Raw genomic sequence first — 27,254 nt, 5'->3', positions numbered from 1 at the left:
ATTGAGGGTGATTCTGAATTTTCCTTCTAGTCACTGGCTGTTAGGTGAGCAGTAATATTGGAGCTTCCAGATCCATTTGACAAAAATGTTTCTTTTCAATTTTAGAATGAGTGGTTTCACCCTATCAGAGGACCCTGTGGTCAAGTTTGAAATGTGCCAGATTCTCATGAAGAAAGAAAACACCATGATTAGAGGACTCGTTTTTAAGGTTTTTCCTGTTTTGGGATATGGGAAGATTTTTTTTCAGAGGCAAGTTGGATACCGAATAGGAACTGAAGATGGTCTCAGGGGTGTCCAACCTGCAGCCCGTGGGCTGCCTGGGGCCCAGGGTGGCTGTGAGTGCGGCCCAACACAAAATCGTAAATTTACTTAAAACATGATGAGATTTTTTTGTGTGATTACATGTTGAAATGCATTTAATGTGTAGCCCAAGACAATTCCTTTTCTTCCAGTATGGCCCAGAGATGCCAAATGGTTGGATACCCCTTGAATTATCCCCTCCGACCCTCTCTCATTTCCCATGTAATCAGTAGTAAGTGGGAGACAGAACTCTAATAGTGTCAGCAAATTTGCATGGCCTCTCTCTGCTGCAGAGATTACCTGAGGAGTACATAAGAGATGTAGAGGACCATTCTTAAAAATAAATCTGAGAAACTTAAAATATGGTTTATTTTGTGGAAGTCTTGTTGGCAGTTTGAATTTTAAAGTCTCCAAAAGAAAGTTCTTTGACGGAAAACATTTACTTAATTTTCATCAGTGAACTCCTGGAACTCACATTTATAAGGAAGTAAGACCACTTTATTTCCAGGAACAAATGCTGTGATTACCCTTGTCTCCTATTTCTTGTGACGTGCACCCTCTGAGTTAGACCAAGTTAAAAAGTAGCATAAAGCAGCTTTGTTTTTTTCCTTGGAGGAAGCAATTTTGTAACTGTAGAGAGAATATGCAGCACTAAGGAATTAACTGCATACGTTCTGTTCACCCTTGGCTAGTTTGGCCAGAATGCACGCCAGTGCTGGGGGATCGTAGCGTGAACAAGAATGCTATTTTGGTCTGTTGTAAAGAACTGCGGAAAGCAGATTTTGGACTGTTTTATCACATCTGTCAGCAACCACAAAACAAATGTTATTTCAAAATGAGGACTGTGGATGTACAAATACTAAAAGCTAAATAAAATGAAGATTATAGAGACACTTTATATTTTAATGAGTATGCTTGCTACCAAAGATTTGCCTCTTCTTCCTTTTTTTTTTTCTTTTTTCTTTCCTCCTTTTTTTTTTGAACCAAATGCTTCTATACAGTGCTTGGTGTCTGCAAAGTTTGATGAGGGTCAGGTATAGAGAAGGAATTGATGAATGCCACTGCTTCTCTTTCCAAACCATGGTGGGAGGGGAAGCATGAACCAGTCCATTATGTGCAATACCAAACAACCTTTCTTAAAATGAAATAAAGACTCTTTCTACCCAGAAGAAGTTACCTAGAGAATTCAATAATTTCAAGATAATTAGATTCCTTCCTTGAGAACGTCTCCGGAGAATATGGCCATTTTCAAAGAAACCATTATAAGTGCTTTTAGCGGTGGCAATGCAGTCCCCAGAGAGAGAAGGGGGTCACAAAGTGCCCCAAGTGGCCAGCTGATGCTGCTCCTCTGACTCGGGGTATCCTGTGTGTATATGCACACTTAATCTTTGTGACTTCCCCTGGACTTTAAGCAGGAAATTTTTATCAAGAATCTCTAGGGTTCTCTCCGTTCATGGAATTAAATGCTTGTAAGATTCTGTGCTTCATAGTAGGCATTAAACGTTACCTCCATTTCACAGAACTATCAGTTTTAATGAGCTAACAGCTTTGCTTTCCTTAAATAAACAAATGGAAATATTCTAATAGTAGAATATCAGACTGAATTACCCTCCCCTACCCCAGTGCTGATATATTCCCCCATTTGCTTGAAATTTCACAATTAGAGATTTATTCCTTTAGGTTAATTATTTCCTCTCTCCTTTAAATTTTAGATTGTTTTGTGAGGAAAAAAATCACATCAAATCCCTTATGTTCACTGGTTTAATTAAAACAATTAGAAAGTCTAAAAATACCGAGAGTGTAAGGATGTAGAGCAACAGCAATGCCTGCACAACGTGGCTGGGAGTGTAGGTGCTAGAACCACTTTCTGAAACAGTCTGGGAATATCTACTTCCAGCCATTTTCAAAGAAACAGTTATAAGTGCTCTTAGCCATGGCAATGCAGTCTGCTGCTAAATTACCGGCCTGCCAAAAAATAAGAAACCCCTAAGAAATCATAATTTAAATGGAATAATGTTTTTCAAGACGCCGAAATCAGACAAGGAAAGACAGTGACCCCAAAGCCATGGGACACAAGGTGAGTCTGACAGTGGTCCCAGCAATGATCTCCAGGCCACAGCACAGGGAGGGAAAACCAGGGGAGCCAGGTGACTCCCTGAGTTGAGGAGACAGAGTTGAAAGTCCACAGAGACACACGTTCATGGGGCAGAGCATTAGAAAGGAGGGAGCTGCTTAGAGAGGCAAGTGCAGAGATCTGCAGAGGGATCCCTTTGACACAGCACAGTATTGATTAGTACACATTGTGAAGAGACCACCCAAAGCTGGGAAAAGAACTATCCGGAAGGAGTAGAAGGAACAGTATCCACACACAGGTCCAGGAATAGTGCCTGCTCCTACCGGCCAGACTGGAAAACCCCATAATTCACAGGGTTTGGGTAGAGTACTCAGAAGAGTCTTACCTTCTGAGGTAACTGTTTTCAGACAACTTGACTGTCCCAGAACAAAGTCAAAGAATACTTATAAGAATACAAAAATATCCAGCACCCAATGAGATAAATTCATCATGTCTGGTATCCAACCGAAGTTCACCAGTCGTGCAAAGAAGCAGGGCATTGAAAGCACCTCTTGAGGGGAGAAAGGTCAAAGAATTTGAGGGTGTATTTTAAAACCACTATAACTCCATCGGTGATGACATTGTCAGGAAGATAGAACTTGATATGATACATGATTCATTAAATTATATACCAAACCCAGTTATTTATTTCCTATGGATTCTAGACTTTGTTATTCTTTTTATTCAGTGTGGTAAGTGGTTTTTGGCCCTGTGGGTGGTTGCAGAGATAACCACGCATCTTGCAGACCTATCCCTCTACCCTGACGAGGGGGTTTTCATTTCTCCATTAGATTTATGGATCCAGCATGTTTTCCCTTTACTTTGTTTTGTTCAATGGTTGTAACAGTCAAAGCATGTTAGGACCCATCTCATTGATTCTGTCCCAGTACTGAGGCTTAAATGCTGTTCTAGGCCTCATGGATTTAAAGACAACTGACTAAAACCAGGCTCCTGTTGTCCGAGCTCACCATCTTTCTCTCCAAACGTGGCAGGTTACCAATTGTTTTAACAAGTCCCTGGGACTATGGTGTTTTTCAGGCATGGTGAAGCAAGAGATCAGGAGATGATTGCCCTTGAGAAGATATTTTGTCACTTAAAATTCCTAAAAGGAAGGGGCATGCCACACCCTGCAGTGACAAGCAAGGAAGCACCAGGGCTGGTCAGGAGTCAAAAGGAATGAGAGGACAGCATCAGCCAAAGCCTTTACTGTTGTTTTACAGGAAGTAATGGGCGAGGCAAGGGAAGCAGTGAGCAGGTTCAGGACTGGATGGGTGGGATACTTTTGGTGGGCTCTGGGCTGTAGGGGTGGTCCCTGCTTGGTCCCGGCTCTGGGATGATTAAGGTAGAGAAATATTGCCTCCTGGAGTGTAAGAGCCAGTGAAGGGGCAGTGTGGGCTCAGGATTGGTTGGTGTGCATATCAAGGGCTCGCTCCCAGACACGCCAGTTACTCTTTCTAGGACTTAGCTGGTTCTGAAGGGGCAGTCTCTTCCTGGTCAGTAAGGCCCCAGATACCAGAGCATTAGGTATATGGAAAATAAGAAATAATTAAGTATGTTAATACACCAGCGTGAGTCTCACACTGTAGACTGAGGCTGGTGTGGGCACACTGAGCGGTTGGAGGCGGCAACATTCCAGGGCTCTGTTTACGTATGAGAGTGAAAGGGCCTCCTGAGAAGGAAAAGGCCTGAAGGTGAAAGAGCTTTCGTGTCCCAGTGTGGTTCAAGAAGAGGAAGAAGGAGCTCCTACCTTTTGCGAAAGCATGGATGGAACTGGAAAGTATCATGCTAAGTGAAAGGAGCCAGGCAGTGAGAGACAAATACCATATGCTCTCACTTAGAAACCTAATGAACAAACAAAACAAACGAGCAAAATAGAACCAGAGGCATGGAAACAAGGAACAAATTGACGGGGACCAGAAGGTGGGGGAGGAGGAAGGGGAGGAGACAAGGGGAAGAGTCTAGTTAAAGAACAAGTATAAATGACCCGTGGATGGATGTGGACAAGAGGTTGGGGATTGGCTGTGGTGGGGCAGGCAGGGGAGACAACAGAGAAAGATTGGGACAGCTGTAATAGGACAAAAGGAAAAAAAAGAAGAGTAGAAGGTATGTAAGAAGGGAGCAGGATTTGAAATAAAGCTTTAATCTGGCCTTGCCTCTGGCCTGAGCCCAGGAGTGACTAGGAAGGCTGTTTCTTAGCCCCCGGGGGACCTGAAGAAGCTCTGACGGCGGCGGCAGCAGGGGCACCGTCCCGCCCCCTTGCTGCCCTCGGCTCAGCCACTTGCCCTCTTTGGCACTGATAGTGCCCCGGTGGCAGATAAGAGCAATGGGGCACTGGCTAAACAGAAGTAGCTGGGTGGTGGCCTTCATGGGGACAAAGGGACATCAAGGGGCATCTTCCTCAGCAGCGACCAGAGGCGTTGCCACAGCAAAAGGGGGAAAGTGGCAGACCCCACACAGCGGCTGTGAGAACTAGTTCTCAGAGTTCAGGAGAGAGATCTGAGGACACCCAGAATTATTTCTGATGGATTTGAGGGTAGGGGCTAGAGTTCCCCCCAGACAGGTGGTGGCAGGCACCGCTGTTCCGTGGCTGCGAGCACTGCCATTTCTACCTCCAAGCTGGAGCAGCCGGGAAGCCTGCACACCCACCTGGTTCTCAGACCAGGGTCCCTACATGTATTCCTGAGGGGTTCTGTGTTCTGCCTAGGAATTTGCTCATGGGTTATTATTTTGATAATAATCTTTAAAGAAATCAAATCTCTACTTAATCATCTAAATGACCACTGTCTTACTCAGCTCAGGCTACCATAACAAAAATACCATAGACTGAGAGGTTTAAAATGACAAGAATTTATGTCTCACAGTTCAGGAGACTGGGAAGTCCAAGATCAAGGTGTTGGCCCATTCAGTTCCTGGTGGGAACTCTCCTATGGGCTGCAGATGGCTGCTTCTCTCTGTGTGTTCTCCTGTGATGGAGAGAGACAGCTCTGGCCTCCCCGTCTCTTCTTACAAGGGCACTAATCCCATCCTGGAGGCCCTAGCCTCAACACCTCACTTAAACCTAATCACCTCCCAAAGGCCCCACTTCCAAACACCATCACATTGGGGGTGACAGGGGTGAGAGCTTAAACATGAATTTTCTGACTGACACAAACATTTAGCCCATTAAGAACCACGCAATAATGAAATACTGCTACTACTACATTCATTCAGTGCTTGGATTGAGATGTTTTCTGTTCATATTTACAACAAGCAGAGGACAATGACACGCCACCCTGTTTGAATGAAGGTTTTGCAATGGGAAAAAAAAAAGTGGGGTAGGGGAGTTGAGCTAACGCGTGTCCACAATGACGAGGGCACGTCTGCCCAGCACTGAGCTGAGAGGTGTATTCCTGTAGGGAGTGAGCAAATGTCATTTTTTACACCAGCTCGCAGTCAGTGAAGAGGAAATGCCTAGTGGAAACTGTTCTGTTTCTGACTCACACAAGTTGTATTAGATTCCCATGAAATGCAGGTTTTCACAAATGCCACAACTGTAGCCTCAGCTTTGAACATATAAGGGCAGCTTTATGTGGTTATCAAGTGGTAGATAATCAAAATTGACATGCGAGGACTGCTCGCCATCAGAATTCATTATTGTTGTTGTTATTAAATTTGAGGTCTGTTCATCCTGTACTAGAAAAGAAAGCTCTGGAATTTTGCAATTTTTTAAATAGTGTACTTTTTAAATGAGTACTCTCGACATTAGCTTGCCAATGTCAAAATCTAAAACTGGAACTAAGCTGATTCATTTCTACTCTTAAACTATGTTGGCTACTTAGTTTCACCAAAACAACATCATCGGGTACAGTAATTTGCTATTGTTAAATAATTTAATAAACGTTTGCTTCCGTACTTTTGCTTATACTGACTTTGAAATTGGTTTTGGCTTCATGGTTGACTATGTAAGGATAAAGACTTTCTTTGACTACTGTTATGTTTTTATACAGGTAAGCAATGTCCAAACAAGAACAACACTGCGAATCCGTAAGACTTTTCTTTCTTTCTGAAGGTCTGTTTCTTACATTTGAGAAACACTTGATTGGCCAAATGAAGCAGCATGTCTGCTGTGTATGGAGCTGTTCAGAGCGAAAAATTATTTCCACGTAACCTACATTTATTCTCAGACATCTTTAAATTGTGACTAAACGTCCTTTCGTATACAGACACCCCAAGTCTAAGCCTCTTTCTCTCACAGCCGGGTTCTCCTTTCTCTCACCGAGTGCCTGTCCTCTGTAGGTTCTGGGCTCCGGCAGGCAGCTGGCACAGGCACGCACTGCCCGCAGCCCTCCCTGCACAGCCGCACGTCTTTTCAGAGCACTGGCCACCAAGTCTGGCTTCTGTTGTGAATGCCGGCCTGTTTTTCAAATGCCCAAAGCACAGTTAAGACCAGGCCCTGGGGCTTAACTGAAAGCCCAGGATAGTCCAAGAATAACAGAGACCAGCGTGGTTAATACCATGACGGGGTGCACTTAGAGCTCACAGGCCAATCCCTGACCTCTGAACTCCCACCCCCAGCTCCCTGTCTTGTCTCCAGAAACTCAGATCTCACCCAGCACCTCCAGGCCTCTCCCTGGTTTTGTGCTCGAATCCTGGTCTCATCCTGGCCTGTTGCTCCCTTTTAACACCAACCGACAGGGGAAACACCCATTTCCCTCAGGGGAAACTCCCACAGCTACCCAGAGGGTGAGCTCTGCTCTCCAGATTCTGGGTTATCCAGTCTCTAAGAACACTGTGTGGGCAATTCCAACCACGCAGGTCCTGTCCTTATTAAAGGACCAAAAAATTCATCTAATTCTGTAAGGGTACAGTCATCCTAAATATACATTCCATTCCATTTATATTACCAAACGGAACTTAATAGGATGGACTGTAGCATCTATATCTGGGTTTATGATAACCTCACTCTTCTCCAAGAAAAAGAAGAGCACGTGTTTTATGTTTGTGCAACCGAAGAGCCCTTTCTGATTCTTTCTCTCCAAATATGGAAAGTCTGCTGCAAAGGCAGATTGACATCATTTTCTAAAATTGCTAAAATAATAATAATAAAGTCTCAACCATATTGGGTATTACATTAAATAGGAAAAAGTTTATTACAAGGATGCAAATATAAAATAATATATTCAAAATCAATTTGTATTTTGCGAGAGGCAATAAAGTGTAGCAGCGGAACCCGTGAGCTCTGGAGTTAGACCACCTGGGGTTCGGGGTCCTGGCTGTCCCACCTCCTGGCTAGGCCACCGACCTGAGCTCAGTATGTTCCTCTTCTCATCTGTAAAACAGTGAAGACAGTGCCTCTCACACAGACTTGTTATGAGAGCTTAAATTTACAAGTGCTTAAAATATTGCACAGCATCTAACGACACTCCCTAAATGTGAACTGTGGCGGTGGTGGTGAGGGTGGTTGGCCGTTGGGCTCTCTGCAGGAGGTGGAAAGCAGAAGGGGTCCCAGTGTGTGCTCCTTACCATCATCACTGATAATAAATACTGGAAGTGGGCACTGCGCACTCTTCCTCCTCACTCCCCTCCATCTGCATGTGGCCATGTCCCATACAGCACAATGAGGGACTCAGAAGCTGTTGTTGAGCCAGTCGACTTCTCCTGACCCTACCCCTTCTCGTGGCTACTGGCATGGGTTTCCTGGAGCCCAAGCGAGCGTGGTTCTTTGTTCATGATTAGCAGGGCAGACTGGTATCAGGGTCAAGCTGAGGGGGTATCAGTGAGCCAGGAGGGGTTTGAGGAGCACTATCAGGCTGGGGAACTCCAGAAGGGCAGTAAGTGAAAGGACTGTGGAGAGAGGGTGCCAAAGGGAAGGGGTTTCAGATCACAAGGTGAGCAACTAAAGAGCTTCCCTCTAGAGTTCCAGGAACAGGACTACCATGTCAGGTGGGCCAGCAGCCCAGGCTCTGAGGGCCTGGCCTTGGCTGCTTCTCCAGGGAGCTGCAAACCTGCTGAACTTCTCCATCTGTCTGGAACCTCGTGGTGGGGGGCAGCGATGAGACTTCTGCATCTTGGTCTCAGTCCTTTTTCCTTCCCATTCTCACACTTGCCAACACAGCTGAAGATCTCTGCTGTCACATCTCAGAGGCAGGAAGTGGACCCCCAAATCAGAACCCCTCCTTGGGTCCGCATTATGTCACAGCCTAGAGGACATAAAAGATAATGATGGCAAGTTCATTAATACAGCGACTCATTCTGCCAACGACAGTATCTCACTAAGCTGGAAGTGATGAGCATCTTTAAGTAATTCTAAAGTATGTCACTATATGAATTTATAATTATAAAAATAAAATACAGTGGTCAAAGTGCTTTGGGGGGTGTTGAAGTAAAAGATGCTCTCTGAGGAACACTTGCAAATGTACCCTTTATGTTAAAGAAGTATGAATTAAATATAAATTTTAATTTAATGACTGTAAAGCAAATGGACATGTTTTGAGTCTGATGACTCAAATTTATTTTTGTTACTGATTTCAATTTTACAGACCAGCTGGATATTTTTTAAACAAACAAATTATTGAGTATAAACATATTAGGCAGATGCCATTTACCATATTTACTATTTTTTTTTTTAATCAATAGGTGGAACATCTCAAGTTTGTTACTTTCAAACCACTTTTAGGTAACTGTTGTTAAATGGGAGCTGACGTGATTAATTTCTCAGCTCCCATTTGTATGAAGCACCAGGGCACAGAGTCAATTATATAGTGGTAACCACGTATGGTGCCAGGTGGGTGCTGGAAATATTGAGGGGACCACTTTGTAAAGTACATGATTGTCTAACCACTATGCTGTAGGCCTGAAACTAATGCAAAATAATATTGAATGTAAACTGTAATCGAAAAATAAAATTTGAAGCTCTGTTTTAAAAAATAGAAAATGTCACTTCTCTACTGCCCTTTGCAGAGCCCCAACGGCTGCCCAAGGTGCTCCCAGCCCCCCTGTCCCCTCTCCAGATGTGCTCATGAAGGGGAGACACCCCCACCCTGCCCGGCCTTTGGCATCTCTGGCCGGGCCCAGAAGTTCCAATGCATTTTACTGGTACCCTCAATCGTATACTTCATTATGTATTGGAAAGAAAGGAAGAATGGGGGATTGACCTGAACTTTCCCTCTCCCCTCCCTGCCTTCTGGGCGGTGACAGCTCTGATAGCATTAAGCTTTGTGTAATTCTGAAACTGTATGTGTAAGAAAAATATTGAAATCCTGCAGAGCACCAGCTAATAATCCAAGAAAAACTGGAAGCTGCTATGGATCCAGCGTGGGGCAAAAGTAGCTTTACAGTTCTGAGTACGTGAAACACAGAGTTTATTCTTGTATTATTATTTATTAATGTTGTATTACTTTCCATATGAGCAACAGTAAACCCACTTTTGTCCCACCCTGTATGTGTGTATTTTTTTCTACTTTCTGAAACCAAGGTCTGATTGCTTTGAAATGCATAATCTAGTTGGAGCCAATTGATGAAGGAGCCAGTTCTTATTTTAGGCAGCTGCCTTCAAGCTTGATTAGAAATCATGAGACTCAGTTTGAAATTTCCATTTTCACATAATATAAAAAATTGTTTTTTAAAACTAACTCATGCAAGGTTATTAAATCTATTCAACATAAGACTTTCCCCCCCTCATTTCAAACCAAAGGTGTTTTAATGCCCATAGAAAAGAACTAAAATAACAATGACTAACTGTACTCATATGATTAGCTTTTTGCAGGTGGCAAAATGTCCTCATGCATTTCTCCTCATTTGGTCCCATGCCAGTACTTTGGAGTAGCTCCCATCCTTACCTGGCACCAGAGGCAACTGACCCTGACCTTCAAAGGTGAAGCACAAGGCCCAAGATCATGTGGCTGTGAACTGATCGGTCTGGGCGAGAGCTCATCATCTGGCCATGAGGAATTACTCGTTAATCTGTGAAGTCACATTTGTGGTAATGATGGACTTGCTTCACCGACACATAGAGTTGGTTAGTCAGGCCTCAGAAATTCAAACAAAGCGGTGGGAACCCATTTCTGACGTGGGTGGATATGGGCTCAGACCTCTAGAAATAAGTCATTGTTCCCAAACTGAAGTCCACAACACCCCTGAAGGTACTTCCTCTCCTCCTGTTGGGATGTACTGGGGAATGACTGACTTAGCCCCGTTCCTTTATTTTTCTTATCTGTCTGTGACAATCTCCGGGAGCAAAAAATGCTACAGGTCAAAGGCTGGGTGAGGCTGTTTGCCAGGCAAACAACAATGACAAATAACCTTGAAAGATAAAAGTCTGTTGAGCCTTCTTGGCCATGAGGAGTATAGACCCTGGGCCAGGCAGACAGACATGGCTTGCATCCTGTCTCTGCTATATTTGCAGTGTGATCTTGTACAACTCAGCTTGCTCTGCCAATCTTCAGTTTCCTCACCTGTTAAATGGGTATATAAATTCCTACTCTACTGAATTATTGTGACTACTAAATGAGATTTTACTGCTAAATAATACTGATAAACACAGATGCTTTAGCAATGCAAATTTTCCTTTCTGGCTCTTTAATTTCTCCATTTGCCTCAGATTCTACAATAAAACCAGGAGGGTTTGAGCTCCCAAAGCTGAGTCTGTAGTTGTCACCTCCTAGAATGATGAGACCCATTATGTTTCAACTACCTTCCCTGTGGGGACACTCAGCCTTTCCTTCCCCTCACAGGCTGCCTCCCCAGCAGTGCCCCCTCTGCATCTATGCTGTCCCCTCCCTTTCCCAGGGTGCACAGAGCTGGTGATTGGTAGAACTTCAAAGATGGCTATTGAATGAATAAATGAACAGGGTTGGCCTGAGTGTTCATTCCTGTCCCAGGCCCTTCTCCAGTGGGCTCTGTGACAGGACATGATTGGATATAATTATCTGGTGAATCACGTAGGGAAAAAATAAGGAATATGAGTGGCATGTCAGCCCAACCAGGTTCAGAGGTTGCCATTCCCCACACACAGTCTCAGCTTGTGGGGCAGCGCAGGAACAACTGCAACCCGAGGCCTGGAGAATTGCTAAAGATGGAAGTAGGGAAGGTTACAGTAGGGAAGGTTGCCTTCTTTAGTCTTTATGTGTCACCTCTCAGAGGCAGGAAACAGTGGCTTTGCTCAGAGACAGGGATGGCCACGTTTAACACTAGAATGTCCTTACTACCTCCCCCAATTTTTCTAGGGTGTCAAAAACTTGACATGCCATAGCTGTGTCAATTTTCATTTAATTACTCTTTCATTCAATACACAGGTAAATATTGTGCCCAATTTATGTACCAGACACTGTGCTAAGTATTGTGTATACAATGCCCAACACTTAAAGAAGGGCATGTTAAAGTCTTTGAATCCAGCTGTTCATTCTATATTTGAATAACTTAATTAATTCATTTTTCAGTCTCCAGCAATTAATAGAGATGCATTACAAATGTCAAATGAAGACCCATGTCTTCTGGTGAAGACAAGACAACTCTTTCTCTACCTGGCTGCTTTGAAATGACAGTCTTTCTTGTACTGAGCCCACATAAGTCTCTAGGGCTGGTTCTATCCATCCGAGGCCATAGAGAATAGGTTTAATCTCTGTCCATATGCCATCCTTTCAGAACTGTGAGGTCAGCTATCTCATCTTCTCAAAGCCAACATTCCCAAATCCTTGTGCAGTACCACTCCTGACATGGTCCCTTGCCATGCTTTTCACAGTCTCCCAATCCCCAAAAATGGTGGACAGGGAAGAAGGAGTGGGTGTGTACAGAACCTGAAGGTATCTAACACATATCAAATGCAGAATTTGGAGCAAATGAATTAGCTGGATGGAAATAGAATAAAAAGAGGAGCATTTAGACAGGCCTTCAGGAGACCTTCCCAACTATGAGTGAGCCTGGATGTGGCAAACCCAAAACATTTGGAAAAAAGCTTGAGATGTTTAGCAAATCCCAAACTTGAGCATTTGGGGATGGTTTGAGCTGTTTTAATTGACCCTGTTTCACTAGAATAATTTAACAAGACACTTACTTGCTGAACTTCTTCCAGAGAAAGAGTGGTTTCTGATTCAACACAGCAAGAGCCTCTACCTTGTTTTAGTAGATCTCTTCTTTCTCTTCCTCTTTTTTGTTCGCCAAAGGTCTTCCCAGGAGACCATGACTCCCTTCACTGAAAACTGTTTTCATTATGAGGTATGATGGGCATATTGAGGAGGATGATTTATATTTAGCCTGACATTTCTCTTTAAAAAAAAAGAGACCATACTTTTAAGTAAAGTAGCTGGCACTGTTGTTGCAAATATATTAAATGTTTCCAGATTAGATTCCAGCAGAGTACAGTCTATCTTTGTGCAGGAGTAATGGGCTACAACTCCTAGACAGCTCTCTGCTTTCTGCCAGGCAATTCTTGTCTCAGTTCAGGTACAAGGGGCCCTATAATGCACAGAGAAGAAAGGCTTCAGCATCCCAGAGACATGCTGGGGAGGGCTGGCTGGGTCCTCCAGACTGCCCTGGAGACTATGATGAGGAGACTGTTCTATAGCTAAATCTGGTAATACTCACCTTCCAAGAATCATGAGGCATTATATACAATAAAAGAGTCAACATTCAATTTGGCTAAGCCATTCTCTCAGGACATTTGGTGTAAGCCTATTGGTGGCAGGACACCAAGCCTGAAGGCAACGCTTCTATATGACACAATCACTAGGAAACGAGAAAAGTTCTGGCACTGAGGGGTGCCGTTGGGAGATGTCTGGGAGGGCAATGACAGAAGATTGGTCTTGCCTTTCACAAATGAAAGATCCTTTATAACCAGAAATAGAACAGCCCCAGACTTGCCAGCACTCATTATGCATTTTGCTCGCTCAGGAGGAATTGAGATCCAAGTACGTTGAAAGATATATTGTCCTTCAGCCTACTCAGCTTCACAGGCTAACTCTAGCAGACAATGGTCTATCAGCCATTGTTGGTTGTCTGTGCAATATCCATTCTCACTGTCATCCTAATCAAAGAACCTTGATTGGGTGGAGGGGCCTCAATGTTAAAGCTATGTTTCCCAGCATCCTTTGCAATAAGGACTAGCCTTGGGGAAAAATTTTGGCCAAGGAGGTATAGGGAGAAGTCTGTGGAGATTTCTAGGGAAGTTTTCTTTTTTCAGATAAGGGTCACGAATTCTTTCTTCCATGTTTTCTTTTTTATCTTCCTGTTTTAAATGTAGATATGGGGCTGGAGGTACAGCAGCCATCTTGGCACCAGGAGAATGGAAGCCTTGCACTAAGATAAGAAGGAAGAGGGGTGGAACCTGAGAAGTGATGACATCATGGATCATCCACTCCAGTCCTGGACTGCATCCTTCTCTAAACCCCTCCCCCCACACACATACATACCTCCCCATCTCAGGAAATGGAACCACCCTGCTCCCAAAAGCTTTAGGGGTCATCCTTGACTCTTTCTTGTCCCTTACCCACCCTCTACCCTTCCATGTTCAATCTATTATCAAGTCATTTCTACCAGTGCAAGGCATCTCAAATTCATCTGCTTTCACCTATGCTGCCACTTCTGTAGTGAACTCATTACCGCCTGAAATATTATAAGAGTCTCTTACTGGGACTTTCCACAAGTGCTTTGCTTCCTGCAATCCATCTCCACTCAACTGCAGAAGTGTGTTCTTAAAGCAGATCACACCACTCGGTATGCTCCCCGCCCCCAACGTTACTTGAAACTCTTCACGGCATTCCACTGCATTGAGCATGGAATCAGAACTACACACAATAGTCCCCGAGGCCCCACCCGACCTGGACACCACCACCTCTCCAAAGTCATCGCTCACTCTTTTCCCTCTTCCTTCAGTTGCTCAAAATCACTCATTCCCCACCCAAAATGCTCTTGCCTCCAATTCAGCTCCATTTCTTCCTTCCAGTCTTAGCTGAAGTGTTAGGATTTTCTTGCCCACCAAATCTAGGGGGAATTCCCCTGCCGTTGCTCTTTATCCCTGTTTAGCATATCCAGGATTTATAATAATTGAATTAGTTTGTTTACCTGTATTTTAACACTGTAAGCTCTATGAGGATAAGGCCTATGTCTTTCTTATTATCTTTTATCACCATGATCTAGTCTTCTGCCTAGAACATAGTTAAAATTGTGGAATAAGAGAATGAATGAATGAATTTAATCTGCATATGATAAAGATGCAATGCATACAATTTTTTATTGGGTAGAAATATAATATGAACATTTCCATGACAATGTGTATTTTAAGCCAGTTTAATAATTATATTTACTCTTATTTAATTTTAGTTTCTTATTTTTCATTTGAAGCTTGATTATATAAGAAAACAATTTGGGCCACAAAGACTTATAAACATGTAAATTAAAATTTAATTTTTTATGTCTTCAAAAACATTTATGACCTCTTTGGGATATTTTATTCTTACAAAAACTAATTTTCCTGAATAATTTTTGTATTTTTCCTCTAAATGGAAAGACCAGAGAGACATTTTCAGGCTGGAATTCGTAAATCCTTCTTTGCAAATGACACGCAATGGTCTGCCAAGTTAGATAAACCTGGGTTCAAATCCAGCCATCAGTTACTCGCTGTGTGATATTGAGCAAATTGTGCACATTACTTGTTCCTTAGTCTTCTCAACTGTACAATCAGGAGATAGTAGTAACATCCCCCAGGGAGTTGTTGTGAGATTTCAATGAGAAAAATACATTGTAAACACGTATCAAAGTATCTAGAATAGTAAATACTGCATAATTTTAGCTATTTGCATTAGTTTGTTAGGGCTGCCACTTCAAAGTACAACACCCTGGATGGCTTGAACAACAGAAATTTGTAGGCTAGAAGTTCTGGAGGCTGGAAGTCCAAGGTCAAAGTATTGGCCGGGTTAGTTTTTTCTGAGGTCTCTCCTTTTGGTATACAGATGGCTGTCTTCTCCCTGTGTCTGCACATGGCTCCCCTCCCCCACCGCCGTATGCATCTGTGTGCAAATACCCTTTTCTTTTAAGGACACTGATCATATTGGATTAAGCCTACCCTAGGAACTTCATTTTACTTTAATTACCTTTTTAAAGGCTCTCTCTCCAAATATAGTCACCTTCTGAGGTACTGGGGATTAGACCTTCAACCTAAGAGTTTGGGGGGGAAATAATTTAGCCCATAACATTATTCATATTATTCCCTCAGGGAAGCCAAATCAGATACGGTGTCTATAGTTTCTCTTGTCAGCATTGGTTTTTGAAGTACTGCAAGCTTCTTAATGAGACTTTTACAGAGGTGAATGCAATGAATAAATTTGGTCAATAGCATCATGAGGCGAATTCACAGAATGAGTATTACTTTAATGCTCTTCATCAACTTGTCTTTAACATGGGTGCTCCTCATGCTTTCTGATTTTAGTAAACAATGTATTATGATACACTTACATGATGTGAAATGCAGAATAAATACAAGTGTAAACCATGTATGATGATTAAAACTACCCTGGAAGTGTGGGTGGTATGCTGAGCTAAGTCATAAACACCCTTCCCTGATGCCCAAAGCCACCTACTAGGGCCTCCTGACACCTGTGTGGATGTGCGGACCCATGCCAATAAAAGGGAAAGGATTTTAAAAGTTATCTTACTGACTTTTTAAAATGGAAACGATCTCTAGCTCTACCTTTAATATTGTAGATGCTCTGAAACACCAATACCAACCTGAGGTTCACTACCCACTGAGAAATGTTGATCCAGACTAATACTTCCCCCAGAAATGGAAGAATTCTTTGCTATATAAACTTGAAAGTTGAACATGGACTATATATACCTTGGAATTCCTGGTGTTGAATCCCATTCTGCCGTTTATTAGCTGTTTAATGGTAAGTGCATCCTTTACTCTCTCTAATTCTCTTTCCTGTGCTGTAAAATGAGAAAAACAAAATATATTTCTCTGCTACCTCACAGAACCTTTATGAGGATTAAAGGGTATAAAAAGGCACTTAGAATCTATAACCAATGAACAAATCAATACAACAATCAATACAAATCAGTACTGATAGTAAACCCTTCAGTCCTTACTTTGCTAGGTACCATTCTAAGAATTTTACGTTACAACAATCCTGCGAGGTAGGCACTGTTGTTAGCTTTCTAGTTTACAGACGAGGAATCCTGAGAAGGCAGAATTTGGTAACTTGCCCAGGTCATAACACTAAATTGCAAAGGCAGGATTTTAATTCAGACATTCCAGGACACGGTACGACCCCACACCTATAGCTCAAGTGACTGGATAATTTGTCACCTAAACTAGGACACTTTGAGAATGCAAACAGAGATATTGATGGTTATACTGGCACAACAAACATCAACTAGGTCTTGAACTAGACAAATAGGATAGTCGCCCTTACTATAAGGTATGAGGCTGGCCTGAAAGTTTCCTGTACACTTGAGGATATTGCAGGGGAGAGAAATGCCTCCATGGTGAGCTGCACAAAAGTGGCCCATGCCCTGCCCCTCTGGACTCCACTTCTTCTCCACATGTAGCCCAGAGTCCAGCAGGCAGTGAATACAATAATACCATTTATTAAACTGAAATCTGTGTCTCTAGATCTCTTACCCACTGATTATGAGTTTCCTTTGTAAGGACTATGGAGACACAGTGAGAGGCAGAGCCTGTGCCATTCTATCTGGACATCCCAGGAGCGCCCATACACAGTGTACCTAAGGGGTAGGGCACAGAGATCAGCCCCAAGTTCTCAGGGTTGTCCTTGCCCATATGCATTGCCAGCACTTTGTATTAAGGGTTACTTGGTGCCTTACTATCTACCTATGAAGCAGAGGAGGTCTTGTATGAGTCTGTGTGGAAAAATGGCAAATGGAAGAAGGGAACTAGATAAAGAATATGTTCAAATAACTTCTCTTCTCTGAAGTGCTTCTCACCCTTCCTCTCTCAGCATCTCCCACTGGTTCCCAGAGTTCATTTTATGTGCTTTGTAGGACTTGTAATACAGACCACTGTGTTTTAATAGATGAAACACAGTACAGTGATATAATTAGTACAGGAACTCTACAGCCATGAAGTACTTATCGATGGCATGACCTGGAGCAAAAAACTTAATCCTGGCATTCCACTTGTAAAGTGGGGATGGAAATTTACCTACATGATAGGGTTACTGTGAGGATTAATTGAATTAATTAATACAAAGTCCAGAGAACATCCTCTTCTCCTTTCCTTATTTCCCTTTTTCCAATGGGAAGGAGACTGTGTTTTACTCTTATGTTGGCTTCTCCAGTGCCAGCACAGAGTATGATACAGAGTGGATTCAGTACAGAAGCACAAACAGGAGGTCAGTTCCAGATTGATTCAATTGATTTAAATGTCACAAGTCTAAAAATATTCAAAGACACAGCCCTCCAGCAATATCCAGGTAATTTGTTCTCTATCAACACAAGATGCACTCTAACTAAGTGAATTGCCAGAGTAACCACAGGACCAGTTCAAAATGGTCCTAACTTGTTTAATGAGATACTAAGTTGCTCTTCAGGGACAGCAGGCCAAAAACACAAGTCATGCAGCAGAAGCATGCACAGAGGAGAGAACTTTGACCTCCATCTGTACCTGGGCCCAAAGTATCCCCCCACTCCACCCCACACTGCCCCGCATGGAACCAAAGGACCAGGACATAATCAGAACTTGAACACTGGAAAGCTTTCAGAAGCAAAGGGTCCATTGACCAGGAAGATCCTGTGTTGACTCCCCTTACCATAAATGTCCAAGCTCCAAGGTCTTCCAGTTAAAATATATTCCCCATGTACCCTTAAAAACCTGCCTTGAACCCTGAGTTGGGGATTTGGGGCTTTTAAGCATTAGCTTTCCATTCTCCTGGGTGACACCATTCATATTAAAATAGCCAGTCTTTCTCCACTGCAATTCTCAGTGTTTAGTGTTTGGCTCTGCTAGTGCTGAGTGGACAAACTCTTTCTGTTCTCAAACACAAGGTCAAGTGGCTGTCTTTAGCGACTCTGAGGCCAGCCTTGCAAAAAGAGTTGCAGATCTATGGTCAGCAATGGGCAATTTCTGTCCAGCATTAGTAGGGTCCTTTGGAAACCTTCACATCCCTCTTATGAAAGAAGCAGGTGGAATTATTTCATTCATATAAAAACAAAATGACTACAAATGTTTCTAAAATGAAATCAGTGACATCTAAACAGACATCTGCAACCCATTTGAGAATCCAGTCCTCAGAAAGAATCTCAAGGCAGCCCAAGGAAATAATTTCAGAAATGTTACAGTTCACAGAGACCAGAGATACAGTAGGGACAGAGCATAGCTATGGTATTGTTCTCAGGAAGTGGCAAATTAATCATATCTTCTGTAATTGCTTATTTTTCTTACATGTAACTCTGTGAGTTCCTTGAGGGTGGGGGCTGTGTGTTAGTTTTCTGTACCTGTGCTTTTAAACTATGTACATGGATCCCCTGAAGACCTGGACAAGCAGTAGAGTGACTGGCACATAGTAGGTACTCAAGAAGTATCTGTTGAGAAATGGATGAATGATTAACAGACAGATGAGTGATTAGCTCATCAGACCAACATAGAACGCTCATCTTTCTTCTCTGCATCTTTAGGGATAAAAAAAAATGGGGGGATTATACCTAGACTTCTAGTCAAGATGGTGGCATAGGCAGACATGGTTTGCCTTTTCACACAACCGCATCAACATTACAACTGAAATATAGAAAAACCATCACTCAGAACTGTCAGAAATTGAGTTGAATGAAAGTCTGACAACTATGGAATTAAAGAATCCATATCCATCCAGACTGGTATGAGGGTATGCAGATGCAGAATGGGCTGGTCCCACACCCACAGGAGGTGGATAAAAATTCACAAGGGATATTTCGAGAGTGAGGAATTCCAGCCCCACACCATGCTCCCCAGCTCAGGGTTCCAGTGTCAGGAAAATAAATTCCCAAAACTTTTGGCTGCAAAAAGCAGCAGGGATTGAGTCAGTGGAAGAAACTTCTAGAGCCCCAAACAGTTCCTCTTAAAAAACCAACACAAAGACTCACATACTCAGACTCACTCCCTCTGAGCTCCAGCACCAGGGTAGCAGCTTGAAAAGCACCAGTGGTATACAGGGAGAAAATGAGGTGTCTGGCATCAAGATGAGCAGAGGCATTGTCTCTTTCTTAAACCCTTCCGGCACAGAGCTGACAAGCTGGTGCCATATCTGAGACTGCATCAACCTGGCTAACACTGTTGACTTGCCTTGGAGATCCCCAGAGACTCTGCCCCAGGCAACTTATGGGCCCACCCAAACTGCTTTTCCATATGAATGGCTGGTCTTGGTTCACGCTGCATAACTTTCTAAATCCTATTAAACAAGTGATAGCTGACCTCTGTGAACTCCAGGCCTAGCATTAGCAGCAGCCAGCCTAGATTCACAGCTTGGCTTCATCTGGAAATCTCCAAGCCCAGCACAAGTGGCAGCTATCTCAGATTGCTTTATAGTTTAGAAAGAGTAGCCCTGGGCAAAACACAGGTGGAGGCTGACCTTGGCCTGCACCACCTAGGAAACCCCAGGTCCAGAGAACCCAGTGAATGGCTACAGATCACATCAGAGCACCACTACCCTACCCCTGTACAGCTGATCCTCCATGGAGGGTAGAGGTTGGTGGTAAGTGGTCACAGCCAATTCTTGCAGCTCACTGGCCTGGGTAAATCCCTCCCATTGACATGCCAACAGCAACCAAGGCTCAACCACAGGTGGAGGCTGTACTCAGCTCACATGAAGGGTGCACCTCCAGTACCCAGCTTGGGTGATAGAGGAGGCTGTGTTACTGGACTCTACAGGACACCTGCTACATTAGGCCACACTACCAAGACATAGAACCAAAGCAGCTCTACCTAATACATAGAAACAAACACAGGGAGGCTGCCAAAATGAGGAGATAAAGAAACATAGCCCAAATGAAAGAACAAAAAAAAAAACTCTAGAAAAAGAGCTAAACAATAGGGGATAAGCAATCTATCAGATGCAGAGTTCAAAACCCTGGTTGTAAGGATGCTCAAGGAACTTAGTGAGGACCTCCATAGCATAAAAAAGATCCAGTCAGAAACGAAGGGTATATTACTTGAAATAAGAACAATTTACAGGGACACAACAGTAGACTGGATGAAGCCAAGATTCAAATCAATGATATAGAACATAAGGAAGCAAAAAACAACCATTCATAACAGCAAGAAAAAAAATCCAAAAAAATGAAGATAGTAGAAGCAGCCTCTGGGACAACTTCAAGAGGTCTATCATTGATATCATAGGGGTGCCAGAAGGAGAAGAGAAAGAGCAAGAAATTGGAAATGTATTTGAAAAAATAATGAAAGAAATCTTCCCTAATTTGGTGAAGGTAATAGACATGCAAGTCCAAGAAGAACAAAAAGTCCCAAACAAGATAGATGCAAAAAGGCCCACTTCAAAACATATCATAATTAAAATGCCAAAGTTAAAGATAAAGAGAGAATCTTAAAAATAGCAAGAGAAAAGAAGTTACTTACCTACAGGGGAGTTCTCATAAGACTGTCAACTGATTTCTGAAAAGACACTTTGTAGGCTAGAAGAGATTGGCAAGAAATATTCAGTCATAAAAAGCAGGGACTTATAGCCAAGATTGCTCAACCCAGCAAAGCTATCATTTAGAATTGAAGGGCAGATAAAGAGCTTCCCAGACAAGAAAAAACCACAGGAGTTCATTATCAGCCAGCCCTTATTAAGTGAAATGTTACATGGACTTATTTAAGAAAAAGAAGAAGATCAAAACTATGAACGCTAAAATGGCAATAAATACAGATCTATCAACAATTGAAGCTAAAAAACAAACTAAGCAAACCAGAAGAACAGAGAGAATCATGGATACAGAGAACGTTTTTATGGTTGCCAGATGGGAGGGAGTCCTAGGGGAATGGGTGAGGAGGTGAGGGGATAAAGAAGTACAAATAGGTAGTTACAGAATAGCCATGGGGATGTAACATACAGTATAGGAAATGGAGCAGTCAAAGAACTTATACACTTATACACATGACCCATGGACATGAACAATGGTGGAGGGATTGCCTGAGGGTGTGGGGGTTGCTGGGTAGAGGGATGCAAAGGGGGGAAAATCAAAACCACTGTAATAGCATAATTAATAAAATATAATTTTAAAAAGTTTTGGAAATTGTAAATGGGCGAGTGGACATAAATCGAGACACCTAGATTGAGAGGCACTGCTCTAGGCCCTTTGTGTTGTATCTTCTTTTGAGAAATGTCTATTCGAATCCTTACCCTATTTAAAAACTTTTTATTTGTTTTACATCATAAGATTTCTTTATATATTCTGGATGCAAGTCCTTTGTCAGATATATGTGACATTTACACTTGCTAGTATTTTCTCCATTCTGTAGGTTATCTTTTTAATTTTCTTGATGGTGTCTTTTTGAGTACAAAGTTTTTATCTTAATAAAGTCCAATTTATTTGTTTGTTTCTTTTGCCACTGGAGCTTTTGGTTTCATATGTAATACAAACCATTCTCTAATCTAAGGTCATAATTTACTGCTATGTTTTCTTGTAAGACAGTTATAGTTTTAGCTCTTATATTTAAAACTAAAATTTATTTTGAGTTCAGCTTTGTAAACGGTATGAGGAAGGGGCCCAGCTTCACACTTGTACATGTGGATGTCCACTTGACCCAGCACCATTTGTTAAAAAGACTGCTCTTTCTCTATTGGACTGTTTTGGTACCTCTTTCTTGATGGTTAAATTTTGTGTCAATTTGGCTCAGCTATAGTGTCCAGTCATTTGTTCAAATACTCATTGAAGGCTTTAAGAGTGGAAACAAAGGTTTCCTGGAGAAGGAGGAGTTCTGCCTCAAACCCACAACACAAAAATCTTGTTTGTGTTTCTAGCCTGCTTATTTGAGTATTCTTTAATTTCTTTCAATAATGTTTTGCAAATTTTTGTGTAAACATGTTGTATTGCTTTTATTAAATGTATTCCCAGGTAATTTATTCTTTTTATGCTCTTTTAAATTGAATTGTTCTCTAACTTTTATTTATGGTTTGCTCATTGCTAGTGTAGAGAAATACAATTGATTTTTGCATATTTGATGTATCCTGAAGCTATGCTGAATTCATTTGTTATTTCTAATAGTGTGTGTGTGTGTGTATGTGTATGTATTCCTTAGGGATCATCCACTCACAAGATGAGATCATCTCTGAATATAGTTTTAATTCTTCCTTTCCAATTTAGATCACTTTTATTTCTTTTTCTTGCCTAATTGCCTTTTCTAGAACTTCCACTACAAGGTTGACTGAGAGTGGCAAAAGTAGATATCCTTGTCTTTTTTCTGATCTTAGGGGGGAAGCTTTTTGTCTTTTACCAATTACATGATATTAGTTACCTGTGGGGTTTTTTGTAGATTTTCTTTATCAGGCTGAGAAATTCCATTCTATTCCTAATTTGTCAAGTGTTTTTATCATGAAAAGGTATTGGAGCCCTGACCAGTGTGGCTCAGCTGCTTGGGTGTCATCCCACAAAATAAAAGGTCGATAGTTCAATTCCCAGTCAGGTCACATGCCTGGGTGGTAGGGTTTGTCCCCATAGGAGAGGCAACCAATAGATGTTTCTCTTTCACATCGATGTTTCTCTCCCTCCCTCCCCCTCTCTCTAAAATCAATCAATCAGTCAATAAATAAAATCTTTTCTGAGAAGGTATTGGATGTTGTGAAATGTTTGTTCTGTACTTATTGAAATAATCATGTGTTTTCTGTCCTTTTATTGATATAGCATATAACATAGATTTATTTTTATGTGTTGAATCACCCTCACATTCCTGGGATAAATCCCACCTGGTCATTGTTTAATCCTTTGTGGATACAGGCATACCTCATTTTATTGCATTTTGCTGTATTGCACTTCACAGGTTTCACATTTTTTGCAAACTGAAGGCAAGATCTTCTATCAACAAAAAGAGTAGAACGTGCTTTACTGCAATGCTTGCTTTATTACGGTGGTCTGAAACCAAACCTGTAGTGTCTCCAAGGTATGCGTCTATTGTACACACACATACCCTGTCAGTCTCAACACCCTTATATTAAAGGCAGTTAGTGATAAAATAAAATAAATAAAACAACCAAACAAACTAAAAAAGAAAACAAAAATAAAATCCCTCCAGACAACTTCGTAAGTTTAAGATGCTTTTGTAACTTTAAGGAATTATTATCTCTGAAATGTCTTATATAGTACATTGGAGTTGACCAAAAACCAAAAGTCATGTGTTCATTCATATGAATCAAACCTCTTTAGACAAGCAGAATACAATATTGTTCACAAGACATCTTTGGATTCCTGCTACATTTCTCAAATATCACATCCTTTTTGTTGTTGTTATCTGTACTTCTATTTGCTGTTTCCAGAGCCCAAGTGAGTGGGGGTGATAGGTGATGGGGCCGAGCTGGTGGGCAAGGCAGACCCTCTGGATTACCTGCACAAAAGCAGCATTTTAGGAAAGGCGACACCAACAAGTCGAGACAGGAGTGACCCAGGCATTGTGTGTGTCTGGTTATGTGTGTCTGCTAGTCATGGACTTGCAGCCTATGGGGTCAGAGGTCTCTTCAATCACTCAGTTCCTCAGCCTTAAAGCACCAAGCTACTACAGCACAGGACTAAACGATCATTTTCACTTTGGATTAACAGTTGCTGATTTGTTCTCACCATTGTCTTAGATGTGCGTTTATATTCTTGTAGCTACTCTGTAACGAGTTCCATTTATTTAGGGTGGAATAGCTAAATGTACAGAGATACGGAGGGCTATTATGAAACCTTGGTCAAAGGCAAATGACTTCAAGGCACATGTAAAATCTGTGTAATCTGTGCCCCTTAAATGTGTCGTAGACATAGCTTCACAGCGCTCCTGCCTCCCCTCATTATCCCCTCAGTGATGTTATGTGTCTCACCACCAAGAGGAGCGTTTCCCTTGCCCCCACCAGCCTTTTTCTCTTGTGCTGACAGTGGAGATGGAGAACAGCTGCTCTGTTTTATAGCCTCGCAGTTGATTTAATTTATATCTGCTGTAAACATGATTTCTTAAAACGTAATAGAACATTTCAGTTTGGCATGTAGAAAAGGCCCTCCACCTTGCCCCAGTCATTCCCAATAGATGTGTTTTATTGCCTTAATTTATGCTTTTGTCTCTGTTGTTGTTGCTTTTTTCTGAAGTGTGATTTTATTTTTATGATCATGTTCTTCCTAGAAATTTTCCGGGCGTGTGGCATTCCAAAATTTTACTAATTCAACAACCCCCACCAGCAGATTGATGACCTCGATAAGACAATAAAACAAAAAAGTTTAAAGAATGCTGCATGGTCTCAAAGTTCACAGTGGCTCAGGTGTTACTTCAGCTCCTCATGGACGGTGTGGATGGAGCTCGTGCACAAAAAGACACTCTTTGTGTAACTAGCATCACCACTAATACTTTACACATGTGAGAAGTATCTAAGAGGGACAAGTTGGAATAAAATGAAGCCCCTCTTTCTCTCTAGATGTCTTTCTACCCTGGCCAAAGGACAGAGACGTCTTCTGCAAGGACGGCCAGGTACCTTTTACCCACTGGTGTCTGTCTGACCTGCAGCCCAGAGAGCAAGCATAAAGAATTTAGAAATAGGCATATGATTCCTCCAGGGGAAGTTACATAATGTTTGAACCATGGGTTTAGAGTTTTCCTGCCCTATGGACTTCCTGTGGATTTATGGCCTCACATGGAGAGAGAGAATGCAGCAGCGGATAAACAAGCTACCTCTCCTTGGGCTGAAGTTGTTCACAATTTCAACTGATGCAGATCAGCTTACTGCCTTGCATAGCAATGTTTCCACTTCAGCCCATCAACCCGTGCTCTGTGGGCTTAAAGACATGTCTTACTGATACAAAGGACGCAGGTCTGACTGGGGGGTCTTCAGCGGTTTTACAAATAGGGGAGGAGAGGTCAGATGTTGAAAGAGGTGTTTTAATTTTCATGGTTAATTCAACTTTCTTTCTTTTTAGAAGTGGCATCAATAATTTATTCTCTAGCAGAGTGAACTCTATTTCCAAAAGAAGTGCAAGTAAAAACGGATCTAAAGATCTTCCTCCAGGATTTCTCTTTTACATTATCAAATTCCTTTAAAAATATGGGTTCTTCTGATAGTCTCATTTCACAAAGGAACCCTACCCAAATTGGCCAGGTCCAGTGGCAGATTCCCACTGTTGTCAATGATGACATGTCACTCCACCTGAGGAGCGGCTCCTCCCTGAAGTCCACCATGGCTTTCGGTTTCCTTAGTCATCAAAATGGGATTGTATTGTTGTACACCTGAAATTTACATGCCAGTAACCAATGTTACCTCAATAAATTTAATTTTTAAGAAAAGGTTGCCGTCTACTCCTCCCATTCGTGCTTTAGTTTTCCTTTAAAACTCCTGCCAAGAGTCCCCTCTTTCAGGAAGTGTTCTCGGATTTAACTTCAGCTGGCCGGCTCACCCGGCGTTCTGCACAGATCCTCTGCCCTTGCCACACGGCTCGGTGCGGTTTGACAAGTTTTTCTCACAGCTGCTCTGTGAGGAAAGTACTATGATTACCTAGTTCACAGAATTGGGATTCAGTCCAGTCTGGTTTTTAAAGACCTTGCTTCTAACCAGTCACGGGTTGCCTTCTCCTTACCCCTGATGTGTGAACCATTGGGATGCAGTTCAACCACCCCAAGACAATCTTTCAAAGTATTTTCTTGAACGAACACAGTGGCATCTCTGAGTATAAATCTGGATCCAGTTTTAGGCTAAAGTTATTGCTCATATCCCTACAGTACAATTGCAGGGATTCATGTTAACTTCGTTGGGTTATGGGAAGGATTACCTGGGACCACCCGTGCACAAGCTTCAGCAGCATCACTGGTGTACAGTAGGCACTCAGTTAGCAGAGGCAGTGATTAGTGTAATTATCGTGGTGGTGGTGATCCACTCACTACTTGTTTGAGGCCAAGCGACTCTGGGGCGTGGCTTCGAAAAGTTAAAGGGATAAAGGACCAGGAGCACTCCTGCCACAAAGGTGACAAAGCAAATCCTCATCAGAGAAGGAAAAGAGAATGTTGAGGACACACTGAGAGGCAAAATGAAACAAACAAAAACCCTCTAGAGACTTTGAGATAGAGAAAAACTGAGCAAAGGGAATGAAGAAGAAATGTGATGGCAGCCAAGTTATGCCATAAAAGTTTGGCGACACTTGACGAGAATCCAGATCGAAGCCCCAAACCCGGTGGGAGAACAGCCCCGGGCGACCTCTGCACTGCACAGCACGAGTTTGCTGATGGCGTTTGAACACAGAGAACAAAATGAGTTTCAAAGATCATGGTGTAGAGACAGTAATTCTCTCCTTTCACTTCCTCAAAAAACTCAAAAAGAACAAAAATAAAGGAAACAAATATTTTAGTTGCCAATAAAATAAGGATATGACTACAGTCTTTCACCACAAACTATGTAGCAAACCTGCCAAATGCTGTGAAATCCGGACCACAAGGAGGAAAAACACTGAGAACTAACAACATATCCTCAGACCTTGGGCGAGATGGGCATGGCCCCTGACCACCCTGCCAGGGCGGCGGGGCGGCCCCGAGATGCCCATGAGAGGATTCTGTAGGTGACGAAGACCCAGGGACACAGAGGGCCGTGGCAGAAGAGGGCTCTCCTCACAGAGACCCAATTTGACACCACAGAACATGGTAGGGAGAGATGAGGGAGAAACCAAGAGAATACAATTTTTTGTCTACTATGTAGTCACCAGGGGTGAGGTGAGGTAC

Source organism: Desmodus rotundus, chromosome 5 (assembly GCF_022682495.2).
Source record: "Desmodus rotundus isolate HL8 chromosome 5, HLdesRot8A.1, whole genome shotgun sequence".
Lineage (NCBI taxonomy): Eukaryota > Metazoa > Chordata > Mammalia > Chiroptera > Phyllostomidae > Desmodus > Desmodus rotundus.
Note: the sequence above shows the minus strand (reverse complement) of the source record.